This window comes from Mus caroli, unplaced genomic scaffold (genome assembly GCF_978045245.1).
Source record: "Mus caroli unplaced genomic scaffold, Mus_caroli_1 scaffold_9, whole genome shotgun sequence".
NCBI lineage: Eukaryota > Metazoa > Chordata > Mammalia > Rodentia > Muridae > Mus > Mus caroli.
In genome coordinates, this window is record NW_028227264.1 from 19697510 (window position 1) to 19713868 (window position 16359).

The following is a 16359-nucleotide window of genomic DNA, read 5'->3' on the forward strand; positions in this document are numbered from 1 at the left end:
GAACATTTTTGAGATAAGGGTTTGAACAAACCTCAGAATGTTCCAATAAGATCGGGTACATTGCCAAAATATAGGACACGACCCCTTGGTTACGGAAAGCCCCTTGGAAAAACCCTTGGCAGAACCCCTTAATGACGTACACTTGTACTTTCCCTGCCCTGCTCCCCCCTTGGCTTTTTTCCTATATAAGCCTGTGAAAAATTTGGGCCGGGCGTCGATTCTCCTCTGCACCTTGCTTGGTGTATGAGTTTCGGCCCCAGAGCTCTGGTTCATGTGCTTGCTTGTTGTTGCTTTATTAAATCTTACTCTATACATCTTGGGTTCGGTCTCAGCGTCTTCTTGGGTTCGCGGCTGTCCCGAGACTTGAGTGAGGGTCTCCCTTCGGGGGTCTTTCAACAGCAGTAAAAACTCTTAGACAGGGAGTTGGAACAACACTATCTGACTGTGAACAACAACTTGAAATTCAACTTTGTAGCACTTTCAGGTTCAGGAACAGCCATGCTTGGAAGAAACCATTCTGGGGGTGTTTGGTGGTAATTGAGACCTTAGAAGGGGAAGGAGAGGGAATCAGGGAAGGGAGGGAGCCAGGCCACACCCACCCAAACTGAGCTCAGCTATGGCTTCCAGAGCAGGCTTGTGTCTCTGCACTCTCTCAGTGTGAAGCTACTGCTTTGTGTCTTCTGCCCAGTGTGGACCTATGGAGTTCCCTTTGCTTTCCCCAGTCTGTTGCTTTCCTTTTCTCCACATTGGTGTTTTTTCCCAAGACATACAATTAATTGTCATTTCCGCACAATAAACTATGCAGTGTCGTAGCCAACCACCCTGCACCCCAAGACTCCTGTAACAAGAATTAGAGAGGCTTCTGAGCTCTTTGGGCTCTTCTTTCCAAGGAACATTTAGCTACTGTCTCAAGAGTGTTTTTCCTGAAGGATCAGCCAGGTGAGATGTTGATTTGTATATACCCTGCCTGAGAAGCCGCACAGGTCCAGCTCAAGCTGACAGCTCAGCATCATGGGGTTTCAGTACCCTGCCCTCTAAGGCTGGGCCCTAGTCACTGCACACTCCCTTCCCGAGTGAGCAATCAGCCCCACTTCAAAAAAAAAAAAAAAGAAAAATTCCTTAAGTGTGTCAAGCAAGAACTTCAGTTCTACCCTGGAGCCTCTCAAATATAAGATGTTAATATAAGATGTTTGGAAGGTATCTTTGAATTCGTCAAATTCCTAGGAATACAAAAAGGACAGAGTGGGTCAAGAATATAGATGTTTGTTTTGCTCTCTGGCACTGCAGGTAGAACCCAGGGTCTTACACATGCCAGGCAAGCGCTGTACACTAACTGCATCTCTCAGCCTTCAAGAATACTTTCCTGAACTTAGGAGCATGTTTGACAGGGAGGATGCTAGGGAGTTCATGATACATATTTAAGACATACTTCAACAAATCTTCAATAATAATCTATTGTTGTTGACACTGAAAAGCCTGTCATTCTCCAATCTGATTTTCACCTTTCAGTGCTACACACAGGCTAATACAGTAACTGCATTAAATCATCATAAAAATGAGAGTTTTCATTGTGGTGTTTATATACTATTTCAATTTCTAACTATTGCTTACTATTAAGTTGAATTTCCCTGAAACACCCATTGATTTTGTTTGGTTTGTTTGTTTAATCCTCTACTTCTTCTGCTACTGGAACTGCTAAAGTTTTTTTTTTTTTTTTCTTTAAAAATTATAATTTACTAAAGGTACAAAGAAGACCAATACAAGCTACAGGTTTCTCCCAATTTTAAACTATAATATAATATTAAATAAGGCAGACTGAAAAAAATTTTAAATATTTTAAATCTCAGAGCTTTATCTTTGAAGTAAAAAAAAAAAAAATCAAACTGCCCAAATTTGAGTCATAGTTTTCCTTTAAATCAAAAATAAAAATAAACTGGATTTGAAAAGACATAGCAAAGACTCTAACATTAGATATTTTATGTTAGAATAAGCTCAAGGTTAAAGGTCTCTGTTTTAATTCACTTATGATGCCTGACCTCCCCTCAAAAGCCTGTATTTTTAGTTCTAGTGGTAGTAATAAGTTACTTTGAAACAGATGTGTAATTCTTCTGCCTTGGTGGCTTTTTTTTTTTTTTTCAGAGCTGTTTACCATGAAATTTATGCTTACCACCAGAAAGGAGCTCAAAGTCATAGTGACTGCTGAGGTAAAAGACACCTGCTTATGTTCCTTAACTTTCATATAATTACAGTGAAATTATCACATTTTGTATGAAATTCTGTAAGGACCACATATGTCTGACACTTGCTGTAGTACAATACCAAATTCCTCTGAATTACTTAGTGATGACCAGTGCTCACTAATGAAATATAATCTCTGTGCTCTGAGACATGGAAATTCAAAAGTTGGTTTTGGGTATGTAAGTATTAATGCTAACAAAACCAGATGATCAGTAGAAATTCCTTGTCATTTTAATGCAGCTCTTATGGCTCTGGTGGGCAGTAAATGCCTGCCAGCTGGACAACAGAAGCCATCATTAGTGCTTCTGCACGCATTATCCTATTCACACACTATTGGACGCCTGGTCTCTAATGACCTGTTCTCTTCTTATTCCCTTCTCATCTGTAACCATAGGGGAAGTACCTTCCAGCCTTTCTGCTGCTTAACTGTGATCTTCCAGTCATTCAGGAAGGGCAGATGGGCCAAAGTCTTCTCTTTATTTCAGATACATGAACTGAGCATCACAAAGGGCTAGCTCTCTAAAATAGTCCCTGATCAACTGAGGCCTGAAAGACAAGACCTGCCAACAGGGAACGCCTCACTGGACCATTTCTCTTCTGGGAGCTTCAACAGAAGAGTTAACACTTCTGACCAGCACTGCTGTTCCTGACAATGGCTAGAGATGTCAGGAAAATCTGATTGTGAGGAAAACTGTCTAGTAATAGGCCAAGTGGTTAAACTGTAGACTCTTACTTTGTGCAGGCATTGCTACCAGTACAAATCGTGACAGTTCTATGATAGGGGTCCTTTAAGATTGATCATCCTACTATAAGACATTGTAAACAGATGAGGAAAGGAAGAAAATGGGTGCCTTTATTTAACTAAACCTGAATGTAGAATTCAGTTTGTATTTGTTTATAAATAACATTTTAGTTTAGAATTTCTTGAAAGAGTTGTTTAATTTTATTTCAAGTGCCTAAGCAGGCCACTGCATCAGGTGGCCTTAGGGGGAACAAAATACCCATGGAAGGAGTTACAGAGACAAAGTTTGGAGCAGAGACTGAAGGAATGACCATCCAGAGACTGCCCCACCTGGGGATCCATCCCATAAGCAACCAACAAACCCAGACACTTGTTGCAGATGCCAACAAGAGCTTGCTGGCAGGAGCCTGATATAGCTGTCTCCTGAGAGGCTCTGCCAGGGCCTCACTAATACAGAAGTGGATACTCAGAGTCATCCATTATACAGAGCACAGGGTCCCCAATGAAGGAGTTAGAGAAAGTACCCAAGGAGCTGAAGGGGTTTGTAGCCCCATAGGAGCAACTACAACATGAACTAACCAGTACCCCCAGAACCCTGGGACTAAATCACCAATCAAAGAAAACACAGGGAGGGACTCTAGCTACATATGTAGCAGAGGATGGCCTCCTCAGTAATCCATGGGAGGAGAGGCCCATAGTCCTGTGAAGGTTCTATGCCCCAGTATAGGGAAATGCCTGGGCCAGGAAGCAAGAGTGGGTGGGCTGGGAAACAGGGGGAAGGAGGACAGGATAGGGGATTTTTCAGAGGGAAAACTAGGAAAGGAGATAACATTTGAAATGTAAATAAAGAAAATTCTAATAAAAAACCCCAAACATTAACAAATGGGAAAAAAAATACAAGGTTTCAAAATACATTTCTGAGAATGCACCATATGTGATTTTCCAAACATCACAAATCTGAAGCAGGTCTTGGTAGCTACTTTAACTATAGCTTGGAACTGGAAACTTGTGCCCTTCCTTTGCTTCAAAAAAAGAAAAAAAGTGTAAGAAAGAATAATGGGATCGACATTCGCCATTCTTGGATCTTCTGCAAATTCAGGGTCAATGTAGAAAAACACTGGCATATCCACTTCTTCTTGAGAATTAAACCTTTGTTCTTCAAAACAGAAGCAGTGTATTTTATTGAAATATTGCCCAGCTACAAACGTCACAACATTATATGTATAAATTACAATTACTGGTTTGTCAGTAGGACTCTTTGTTTTATTTTATTTATCTATTTATTTGTTTGTTTGTTTGTTTGTTTGTTTCGAGACAGGGTTTCTCTGTATAGCCCTGGCTGTCCTGGAACTCACTTTGTAGACCAGGCTGGCCTCGAACTCAGAAATCCGCCTGCCTCTGCCTCCCGAGTGCTGGGATTAAAGGCGTGCGCCACCATGCCCAGCTATGGACTCTTTGTTTTAAAAGATATTTTCTTTATTTACATTTCAAATGCTATCCTGAAAGTTCCCTATACCTCCCCCGCTCCCCTATTTACCCACTCCCACTTCTTGACCCTGGCATTCCCCTGTACTGGGTCATATAAAGTTTGCGAGACCAAGGGGCCTCTCTTCCCAATGATTGCGGACTAGGCCATCTTCTGCTACTTATGCAGCTAGAGACACGAGCTCTGGGGGTACTGATTAGTTCATATTGTTGTTCCACCTATAGGGTTGCAGACCTCTTCAGCTCCTTGGGTACTTTCTCTAGCTCCTCCATTGGGGGCCCTGTGTTCCACCCTATAGATGACTGTGAGCATCCACTTCTGTATTTGCCAGGCACTGGCATAGCCTCACAAGAGACAGCTATGTCAGGGTCCCTTCAGCAAAATCTTGCTGGCATATGCAATAGTGTCTGGGTTTGGTGGTTGATTATGGGATGGATCCCCAGGTGGGGTAGTCTCTGGATGGTCCATGTCAGTAGGATTCTTAACTTTATAAAATGCCAGTGCAGTCTCTACTGGTACCACATAGATCTCTGTTTGCTGAGGTCTGAAGTTGCACTGGAGACGGCCATGAACATCAGCATTAAAGATGACTTTACTGATCGATCCTTAACAGGCACCCTGTTTTCAATCTGGTCTGATGAGTGCCCGGCCACTGCTGATCCTCAAGTCCAGTAGTCTGGCAGTAGAGCCTATAGAGGGGCACCGAGGCATAGGAGGCCCCTAGCATGCCCACGGGGGCGGCGGCCACGTAGGTGAGCACCATCTTGTTCCTCCGACCGCCACTCGTCCTCCTGTGAGCACTGGAAAGGGTTGCTGCTTCTCAGCCACCTTGCTGGCTGCGCAGGCGTTGGGACTCTGGCCTGCGTTTGGGTGCTTCTGTGTCCCCAGGCTTCTCAGTCCATGCTCCGCGCCTCTGAGCTCATTCCATCCGGCCCTAAGAACCAGCTCTGCATTCACCACAATCCTCCCTGACCATCGGGGCTGACTCCAGCCCTGGCCACACAAAGTTACAAACCTCCATTCCAGACACCAGAGCCCTCCAATAACCACCCCACCCCCAAAAAGCAACCTTCAAAATTTTTAGGTTTAAAGTATTTTCATAATATTAATGCTTAACACTGTTCACAACTGAGGTGATCTATTGGTTTAAACAATTGTTTTTTGTTTGTTTAGGTTTTGTTTGTTTAAAAGTTTCAAGCCTACAATGTAAATTGGCTCCTGTAGGTGCAGGATGCCACAGTTGGCAGCTCCAGGCACTAAGAGAATCAGGAAAGATTACCTCTATCTTTAGTACTGCTGTTAATTCGGCTAACTGAGCCGAAAGGCCAGGAGTCTCTATGATAACTTGTTGATTATTAATAAGATATCTAGCTCGCCCTTTAGAGGAGCCATCAGTAAAAATCAATAGAGCACTATATAAAGGCTGTAAGGAAGTCATTTTAGGAAATATCAAATCATGTACATTTAAAAATTTTATCAACCTATCTTGGGTGTAGTGACTGTCTATAGTTCCCTTAAAAGGCTGAACAATGATATCTGGCTCTTTGCCGAAATAAGTTAATGTCTGCCTTCTTCCAGTGATCATCATCTGTGCCACTGCTTCGAGATATGGCAAGATATTCCATTTAGGAGAAATCTTTGAGTGTATCCACATTATAGGAAATTTTTTGCTATAGCAGTTCCATAGGCACATGAGTCGTATTAAAAATTAACAGATGCAGCGGCAAGGAGTAATCTATATAAGTGACAAATTGCTCTTCAATAGCTTTTTCCACTAGCTGTAAGGCAGCAATCCTTCTGAGGTTAGGGATCTAGGGGAAGTGGGGGATGTGCTCTGAATTAACTTTGCTAGATAATTTAGAATATAGGAATCTCTAACATTGGACTGAATATTAGACCAATCTAAGATTGAGTTAGAATGACTGGTCACACTGAAGAAAAGAGAAAAATCATTATGACTCTATTAAATGACTAATTTTACTAAGTCAGTATATACAGTCTCTGATGAACTATTGCCATAAAGTTAAAAGGCTAGAAGCTAGTCTAAACTGGAAAAATGACATTCAAGGATGGATCTAAAACATGAATTTAATTTAGTTTTTTAGTTATTTCAATCAGGACACTGAGTCAACTTACCTGCCAGCTCGCCACACGAATTAATGTTTCTGCAGCGTTCTGTGGAGAGAACCTGTTTTTCCCTTTCCCAATAAGGTAGTGTTTTAGGATCAATCTATAAGCCAATAAATTTTAAGATACTATACTATAAGATACTATAAAGCATTTATTAAATTCTTGACATTTAAATCTCAAAATTTGAAAATAAAGGTATGATTTAAATAGTGTGCATGGGAATGCACTAAATAGTATGTACGGGGATACAATTTCTCTCTTTTTTGTCTTTTAAGAAGTTAAAGTTTTAAAATTTCACAACATCTAACCTTTTGAATTAATAACTTGTTGACAAAACATTTTAAATACTTGGCTGTAAAGGGGCAGTGATTAATTGTACTTTCAATCATTTTCCTTAAGGAGTGGTTGTAACTAGAAAGCTTTAAAAGTTATTAAGAGTCACATGTGCATAATTTATTTATTAACTAGAAATATGCATAAGCAATTGCAAATTTGAGAATTAATAGTATCTGAGACATGAACAATTTTAAGCAATTGTGAGCTCAGAGATATGGCATTGACTATTAATATATAAATTAAGCTTTGATTGTTCAGCATTTTAAAACACCATCTACAGCACACAACTAGATTATTTGTGCTGAAACAGGGGAAACTGTGTGTCTTAAGACTCCGCCCCACAGGGGGCTGGCGAGATGGCTCAGGGGGTAAGAGCACTGACTGCTCTTCTGAAGGTCCTGAATTCAAATCCCAGCAACCACATGGTGGCTCACAACCACCCATAATGAGATCTGACGCCCTCTTCTGGTGTGTCTGAAGACAGCTACAGTGTACTTACTTATAATAATAAATAAATCTTAAAAAAAAAAAAGACTCCGCCCCACAGCAGCTAGTTGGGCCCACGTGGGCCAAAGATCGGCTGGGAGGATGAGAAAAATGATTTTACAATAATGATTTTTCTGGCCAAAGTATTGTCTTGGGCACAACTAATATTTAATTACCAATGAATATAATTAATAACAATTATAAAAGCTTTCTTTATTTTTTGTAAAACCTTTTGTAGTAAACTAAAACCCTAAGTAATAAAAGGATATTGTCTCTGAATCTTTTGGGTGAGAGCAAGGATTTAAGGTAAACTTCCCTTGAGAAGCATTAGTTAATAAAATACTTTCCACTTAGGAGACAATATACACTGAAAGATTAAAACTCTTGGCTTCTTGTATAGAAGCAGAAACAATAAAAATTTTTCTTACATAATGTAAAGTTACATTAGCCATACCTAGGGGCAGAATTTTCTAGTGATTACCAGTTCACCAGAAGCAAAACTCAAACTCTTTGAATTTAAGCATTATTAAACATCTGAATAGATCTGCAACACTGTTAAAACGAAATTTTCTTCAACACAGGGAAAAACTTTCTCAGGCACTGTTTGCAAAACAAAAGAAAGGCCACAAGCCACTCTGGGGCTCCCCTGAGCCCTGTATTGACTCAAACATAAAATACTTTTTAATCTGAGCATCTTGGCCCTCCTGTAATAAGGACCAATTCTAGAGGAACAATTTAACTGTTTATGCCTCTAACTTTTGATACTCTTTCTTAAGATGACTTAGAGTTAAAACGTTCTTCACAACTTTAGTGTTGTGAAAAAATTGCTCGTACTGCAGTTTCCTGCCAGGCAGCAACTATAGCCAAACTGATTGTTTGAGGGTCTAATCTATTCACAAAGGCAAACATAACTAGATAACTTTGTCACAGTTTTGTATGAAGTGAGCTGTACTAGCTCTTTCAAAAGATGATTACTCTTATAATTATCTTAATTAACAATATATGGGTGAGTAGAAAATCTTAAATTTGTAATCAAACTGCAAGCTGCAGTCAATGGAACAATGGCAGTTTTAACCATAATTTTTAAGTTTCTTGTGCAACGTTAGGATAATATCCACAACCTTGGGAACGCAAAACCCAAGTTTAAAACAATTTATCATCTTTAAAATCAATATTAGAAGCATTACAACCATATTACAAAGTTTGGCTGCCAATTAATACTTATGAATACCTATGAATACCTATTAAAGCAAGCTTTAATGCTTTAATAAAGAGGCATTGCTTTAAATCTTATCTTAAATTTTACTATTTAGGATAGGAACCACATTAATTATTATCTAAACTAGAAATATCTTTAGAGACCCAGCCTCTTGGCCTGCCTTATGCCACGTGTCGGAAGGACTCTAAACTTGAGTTATCAAATTTAACACTAACCATCTGTAGCAATGTAACAATTATTAATCTTAACCAACAACTTATGAGCTGAATGTGAAAACATGCAGAGCACATTACCAATAAAAAAGAACCAAATGAAGCCATTACATTTAGACCAATCAGAGAATATTAATTTTTGTAGCTATAATCATAGAATAAAAGGCACTTTACCATTTGTCAAACACATTAATCACGAACCATTTATCAGCTTTTTTACCCCGAAAATAAGAGGCTGTGCACTCACCCTTTTTTTCCTAAAACGAACAGTTTTTCCAGCAGGGGCCCTCCTGCCATGTGTCTGATTCCTGGCTGAAACACGTGGCAGCTCTCGGCTTTGCAGATAAAGTTTTTTATACCATCTTTATTATCCAACATAAAATATAGAACATTCATTCATACAGACTGGACACGAACATACATGAATTGAACACGAGAACAGATTGGTGCACCAGACATTAGACAAGACACAAAAGGGGACAGAGCACTTCTGCTATAAGGCCCAGAGAGAACAAAGCAGGGCACTCCTGAAATGTCTCTCTGCTTTTTGGGACATTTTCCTCCCTCATGATGCAGTTGTTTGTTTTTTTTTTTTTAACTGCGGCAATCTGCCTGATTATTAATTTCCTTTTAATAAACCCTTTCTTTTCTCACGCCTAAAAATGTAGCTTCTGCGAGCCATGGCCTACTGCCTGTTACAGTACCCTGCTCCCATTAAGCTTCACTGCTGAACCTAAGTGAATTAGCGCTTAGGTTTAACGCTGTTTCAACTTAGCCCATTCCAACCTACTCCGGTATGAATTTTCTTTAATTATTTTCTTCTTCTATGGTGCTCCAAACCAGCAGTGCCTCTTCCAAAAATCCTTTGCCATTTCTCAGTCCCGCATTGGTTCGCCAAATGTTGTCTGTCCAGCAGATCACAGGTTTGGGTTCTAGCCTGGAAAGGCACTTTGGAAACCTGGAAGAGAAGAAGGGCTGGGCATGAGATAAAGAAGGAACCAAGACAAAGCTCTCTGCTCAAGGTTCAATTTTTACTATTCTGGCACTCCATTATGAAGGAAGGGGGAGGGGCCCGATTCCCGCCAAATAATCTTGGGGTCCAGTAGCAGGGAGACCACGTGTATGGCTCTGAACAGCAAAGCGGCAGGCTCCAGCAGTGGGCATGGCAGAACGATTGAGCAGGAAGCTCCACCCCTGAGCAAGCAGGTTTCAGGCTGGGGGAGGGGAGACTACAGAGACAGCTGAATGTCTGGTAGGTCTACAATATCCCTTATAATGTTGGAGAATCTGTCTCCAGGCCCACACCTATCTGACAAACCTTATGTGAAGCGGGGATTATGAAAAACTAGTTTACCCGGTCTTGGCAGAGCTTAGCAATCAACTATCCCACATCTGTATATCCTTTCTGGATAGTATTGTTGTCTGCAGATGAAATTAAAGCATTTCTTGCCCAGTGGCTAGTTTGCCACAATTGGAGCAACTGCATATGGAGATAATGATACTCACTGTCTTCTTGGAAGTGGGATGTGGGTACTGTCAGGAGCAGACATGTCTCTTAGTCAAAAGATATATTAATAATGAAATTATTTTAAATGACATATTCTGTGGATCTCTGACGTGTTGAAGGCCAGCTATTTATATGTAGTATAGCTGAGTTGGTAAACAGTGATTGCTTTTAGCTGTTTACTATTTGAATAATCTTGAAAATACTTTGTTGTAATTAAATCAGAATCTAATATTACTATGAGTTTACTATCTGACCTTTAACTTGCATTATCTAGTCATTGAAAACAGTTTGTAATAGCAGCTATTAGAAGGGCTGGGTCTAACCCTTGTATTCTTAAATAAATTGCATAAGCACAACATCTGTCTAAGAGCAACAAACTTAATTTTAAATTTTGTATCAATATACAAAGATTTATGCCAATGAAAACCTTAATCCTGAATCAATATATACACTCTGTACCAATGTAAGAAAACAGAACTTCAATTCTAAATCAAAATTTAAGACTATGAACATAGGCCCTTGGTCCTGTGAAAGCTCTATGCCCCAGTGTAAGGGAATGCCAGAGCCAGGAAGTGGGAGTGGGTGAGTTGGTGAGCAGGGTTGTGGGGAGAGGGGAGAGGGAAGAAGAGAGAGGGGGATTTTGGAGGGGAAACCAGGAAAGGGGATAACATTTGAAATGTAAATAAAGAAAATATCTAATAAAAAATGTAAAACTATGGCTATAAAAAGTCTTAAGAGTAAAATTATTAATCCATCTCAATTTATCTAATTTCTTTTAATATTACTCTATCCCCTTTATTTTCTTTTCAATCTACTTCCCTTTACCTAAGAAAGTATAAATAAGGGGGAAGGATAGAAACAAATCCCTGAGTCTATGCTCTGTATTTAGTTTCCCCTCAGTCCAAAATTATGACCATTTTGAAAATTTCCCTTAAAATGACAATTTATCTATACTTTATAAAATAACCATAATCAGACACCCAGACCCAAGGGATCAGAATGACAGCTCTCCACAACTACTGGGATAGCAAATTTCTTTTAAAGGGGTGTGGTGGACTAGGAAAATTAGTCAAAATGGTTTGACTTAAAATAGCTAGCTTTAGCATTTGTTTTCCAGTCTCTGCATCCTTAGAAAGTTCAGGGCTTCCCTGAAGTCCTGACTGGAACCATCTGAAAGGCTGGATGGACCAAGCTCATCAGAAATCAGCAGCTATTCTTGAAGCTGTCTGGGAGCAAGTGTCTGGAAACAGCACAAGGAGAGGCAGAGTCAGGCAGAGTTGGAACAGCAGGTCATCTCAGCATCCCCCAGGATGGATCTTGTCAGAGCTGCATCTTGGTGTTTTATTATTAAGTATATGATTTTTTTTTGGCTCTTTTCTTCTTCAGAGAAGCAGTTTTTATTTGAGGCAAGGAGAAGTCTGACTCAAAGGATTACAGTTCTAAGTACTGAAATTAAAATGTTAGTGGCAGGACTTGGGCTATAAATCTTGCTTCTCTTTGATTGGAAAGAGTACTCATGTTCAAGTCCTCCAGGTGGGTAAGAAGAAAGACAAAGAAAGGCTGGAAGAAACACCTCAGCTACTGGTACTGCCCTCCAGATTCTACATTAAACTAACAAACTCTCACCATAGACCATAGGTCTGCAAGGTGCCACCCAGTGCAGAGGAACACAGGACACGGGATACTTGCAAAGGCAGATGAGGCAGAAAGAACAGGTATATGTCTCTCGAGGAGGAGCAGGGATCCGCCACAGCTTCAGACTTCTGTGTGGAAGGGGTAATCGTGTTTGGCACAGCTCATCACCCTCCATTTTCTGCTGTAGCTGAGTAGAGTGGTCATGTCCTTGCTGCTCAGCTCAGAGTCAAAGACCTTAAAGTTCTCAGCAATGCTTGCTGGTGTCACAGACTTGGGCATCACTACCAAGTTCCTTTGAATGGGGAACTGGATCAGCACCTGGGCTGTAGTTTTATTGTACTTGGCTGCAATTGCTTTGACCCTGGGTATCTCTAGGAGAGAAGGGTCTTCAGGCTTGGCCCAGGGCCTGTCAGGAGAACCAAGGGGACTGTATGCTGTCACCATGATGCCTTTGCAATGGCAGAACTCAATCAGCTTCTCCTGACTTAGGTATGGGTCGGTGAACTTGATCTGGCTCACTGCAGGCTTATATTTTAAGCCAGGTTTGTTCAAGATACTCTCAATCTGAAGAGGGTTAAAGTTGGAGATACTAATTGCTCTTACCAAACCTTCATCCACAAGTTGTTCCATAGCGTCCAAGTGTCCACAAAATCAGCGTCACTAGGAATCATGTTTCCTGATGTATCCAGGGGGAAACAGTCGGGCCCAGGTTTGAAGCCTGTGGGCCAGTGAGTAAGGCAGATTCAGGTAGTTAGTTCAGCTGCAGGTCGCTCAGTGTCTTCTGGCAGGCTCCTTTCACCATGCTCTTGTCATGGAAACGTGCACCACAACTTGCTGATGATGAAGAGATCCTGGCGCTTCACCATCTGCTCCTTGAGCTTCTCCTGGAGGGCCACTCCCACCTCCTTCTCATTCTGGCACACCTGGGCGCAGTCAATGTGTCGATACCCCATGTCAAAAGCAACCTTCACAGCCTCAGTCACCTAGCCAGGAGGGAAGTTTGCTCATTGTCTGGGCAGGTGAAAAACAATCGCCTTTTTCATGAGTTAGTTTGATCAATAATCAATTGTAATAAGTCTTCATCCATGCCATGTGGAGGATGGCATGATTAATTTTAAGGACTCTGTAACCATAAAGATTTATAGGCTAATTTTAGTTGAAGTTTCAGCTGAAGACATTTTTATGTTTCATCCAGTTTCAGGGCTGTTCCCATGTGGAGGGATCAGCAATTCATGTTACCTGTCCTGTTTGGTCTTCTTGAACCAAGATGTTCAGGGGGTCTTCCCCTATTATATTTGATACATATTACTTTGGAAGTGGTCCAAAGCCTTTTCTCCTTCCTTTTTAGTACAAATATAGAGCCTCTCTCCCAAAATAGCATGTCTGGCAACTCGAAACCGATTGGTTCAATTTAGCAGTCTGTTTTTTCTTAGAGCCTTTTCTTCTCTGGCCTGTCCCAGAGCATTAGTAATATCATTAATACCTCCTAATTTATAGCAACCTTCATTTTGATGACTAAGACAACACAAAGCTATTAAAAGAATTTTAACCAATTATTGTTATCTATTGAGATAGGGTTTCTATTGTCTCCATGCCTTTGTTTCCTATATTTGATATCAAAGGTCTAGATTTCTTTATTTTTCCATGTATGCTTAAAAACACTTAAAGTAATTATGACTATTTCTCCATTCTATTCCCCCCTTCTATGGAGATTCATATCTCTTTAGTATTATCTGTTGAGATTAGGTTTCTTTTTATCTCTGTGCCTTTATTTCCTATATTTGAGATCAAAATACTGGATTTCTTTATTCTCCTATGTAACTTAAAAATACTTAAGGCAACTACCAATATTTCTCATTTATCCTCAAAACAATGCAATTTTCCTTTATTTCTCCTTTCTAAGGAGAATAGTATCTGTATATATATAATTATAAGCCCTTTCTCTTTTTATAACTTGAATTAACATCCTTTCATATGTATTTAACTTCAGTAAATTTCCTTCTATATTTCTGTATAAGCTTATTCTTAGGCTTACCCTTCTTTCCTTAAAACAGTTTTCTTTCCTAAAAGCAGTTTTCCTTCATTCCTCCCTTCTATGGAGATTAATATCTCTTTAAAACCACTTAAAGCATTTATTACTTAAAAACACTTAAAGCAACTTCCACTATTTCTCCCTTCTATCCCTAAAACAATGCAGTTTTTCTTTCCTTTCAAAGGACATTAGTATCTGTGGATATATAATTATATCCCCTTTCTTCTTATATAATTTGGATTAACATCCTATCCTATGTATTTAACATTAATTAAATTCCCTCCTATTTTGTGATGAGCCTATTGTTAGGCTGGTTTATGGATGAATGCCACGTTAAGGTATCCCAGAATTCCCAAGCATTCCAGAATTCTCAGTTGCTTGAGAAGCATTGACTTCTTAAATTTCTACCAACCTTTCCATTCCCATCTTACTCAAGTCTGGTCTATTGGCATACCTTCTCCCAGCAGGAAATGTCAGCATCCAGGGCTTAAGCTCTCTGCCAAGGAACCAATTCTCCCTGCCTCTTATCTTAAAGGGAGGGTATATGTTTTCCATTCAGGAGTCGCCAATTAATTTTTTTTTTTTTTTCGAGACAGGGTTTCTCTGTGTAGCCCTGGCTGTCCTGGAACTCACTTTGTAGACCAGGCTGGCCTCGAACTCAGAGCCAATTAATTTTTGAAAATGAGTTCTTGCTCGATGTTTGGGATACAATCTTTTGTATTAATACTTATAAATGAATCCCAGCTACCTACCTCAATGGTTTATGTTCCCAAATGAGAAAGAGAGAGACACACACAGCCTTTATATTTTAATATGCTTTAAGCAGCACAATAGCTGGGCAACTGCCTAGCCTCCCTGCTACTAGAATTTACCTCTGCCAATTATTCCAAGTAAGGACTCACTAACTTCTCACAGAGAAACCCTGTCTCGAAAAACCAAAAAAAAAAGAGAGAGAGAGACAAAAGCGAAAAGACCTATTAACTTATCAACACTGACAAAAGGACAGCGCTAAAAATCTGGGCAAAAAAGATGGCTAGAATGTTTCTAGAGGTGAGGAAATCAATTTAAAGAGTAACAAGTTTAGAAGCTGGAGGAAGAAGTCTAGTCACAGATCTGAGGGAAAGGCAAATCAGGGTGTCATACTGTCTGTATCAGGAGAGCTGTGAATGAGGGAGACAAAGAGCCAGAGAGCTGAGCTGCTTAACAGGGGATCTTAGGAAGCTCCTTCTGCAGAAGGGCTATTCTTTCAGAGAATATAACATGGACATTTAAATCATAAAAGTGTTTGAGAAACTAATTATTTTTATTCCCAGGCATAGAGAAATATAAATATTTAACAAATTCAAGTCCTTTAACCGCTTCTGTTGCTTAGCCCTTTGCAGTTAGCTTTGTGTGACCTTTTTATTAAGAATGAGCTATACATCCCATGGAAGTATAACTCAGGTTTTCTTTTGCTTCTATAAGTTTCCAAATTTTCATTAGGAAGATTTGTATCACTTTTTCATGGTTTTTGAAACAAGATTGAGTAACCTTTCCTTTAAACACTTGTTTTGTTTTTTTTTTAAATTCTTGCCCAATTCAAACCACATTCTCCTCCACTCATCTTATGTCAAATGTATCCAATTATATAACAACTTAGCATAAAAAGAAAAAAATCACAGCAGAACCATCTGTAGCTTTGTATTTCAAAATCTCTGTTCTGGAAGTACAACTCTTGTAAAATTGTATTTGTACTATCCCACTGGCTGAGTTTAATCATAAAATACAAGAAATCAGGTTGTTTCAAGGATTGATTCTGACCCAAATATTCTAATGTGTCACTATGCAATCCATCACTCTCAGTCAGTATTCTAAACTGGAGACTATATAGTACTCAGAAACCATACACAGGAACCAGTCAGTATGTTCTTTAAAAGAATGCTTAAAAATTATAGATGGATCTAGAAGAAGCCATTATCATATAATAACACATTAAAATAATTTAGAGGTCACTGTCATTTGATAAATGATGAGAATATTTCAAGACATTACATTTTTTCTTTACATAGTACAAAACACACTTTGTCAAGCTTGAGCAGAACTGCTGAAATTATTTCCTTTCACACAAATATATTATTATTATTATTATTATTATTATTATTATTATTTTATTTCTTATACCATTGCCTCTATGACTTTTTACCTTAACTAAATAAAACAACTTGGTGTCTGAGTTATCTTTACTTATAGGTTAACAGTTGTATAAAGAGAGGTTAGCAAGAGATTTGAGAAAATTGTAAAAACAAGAGCCAGCGGCAAGTAGGATTAAGTAAAAATTTCTAGTTGAAATTCTTTTC

At 39.4% G+C, this 16359-nt stretch overlaps 2 pseudogenes; both read right to left on the bottom strand.

Annotated features, from left to right (window-relative positions):
• Positions 1–3961: 3961 nt before the first annotated feature.
• On the bottom strand, positions 3962–6091 carry LOC110288001 (cytochrome c oxidase assembly protein COX11, mitochondrial pseudogene; annotated as a pseudogene).
• A 6020-nt stretch (positions 6092–12111) lies between these two features.
• On the bottom strand, positions 12112–12636 carry LOC110288475 (aldo-keto reductase family 1 member B1 pseudogene; annotated as a pseudogene).
• Between the last annotated feature and the right edge of the window lie 3723 nt (positions 12637–16359).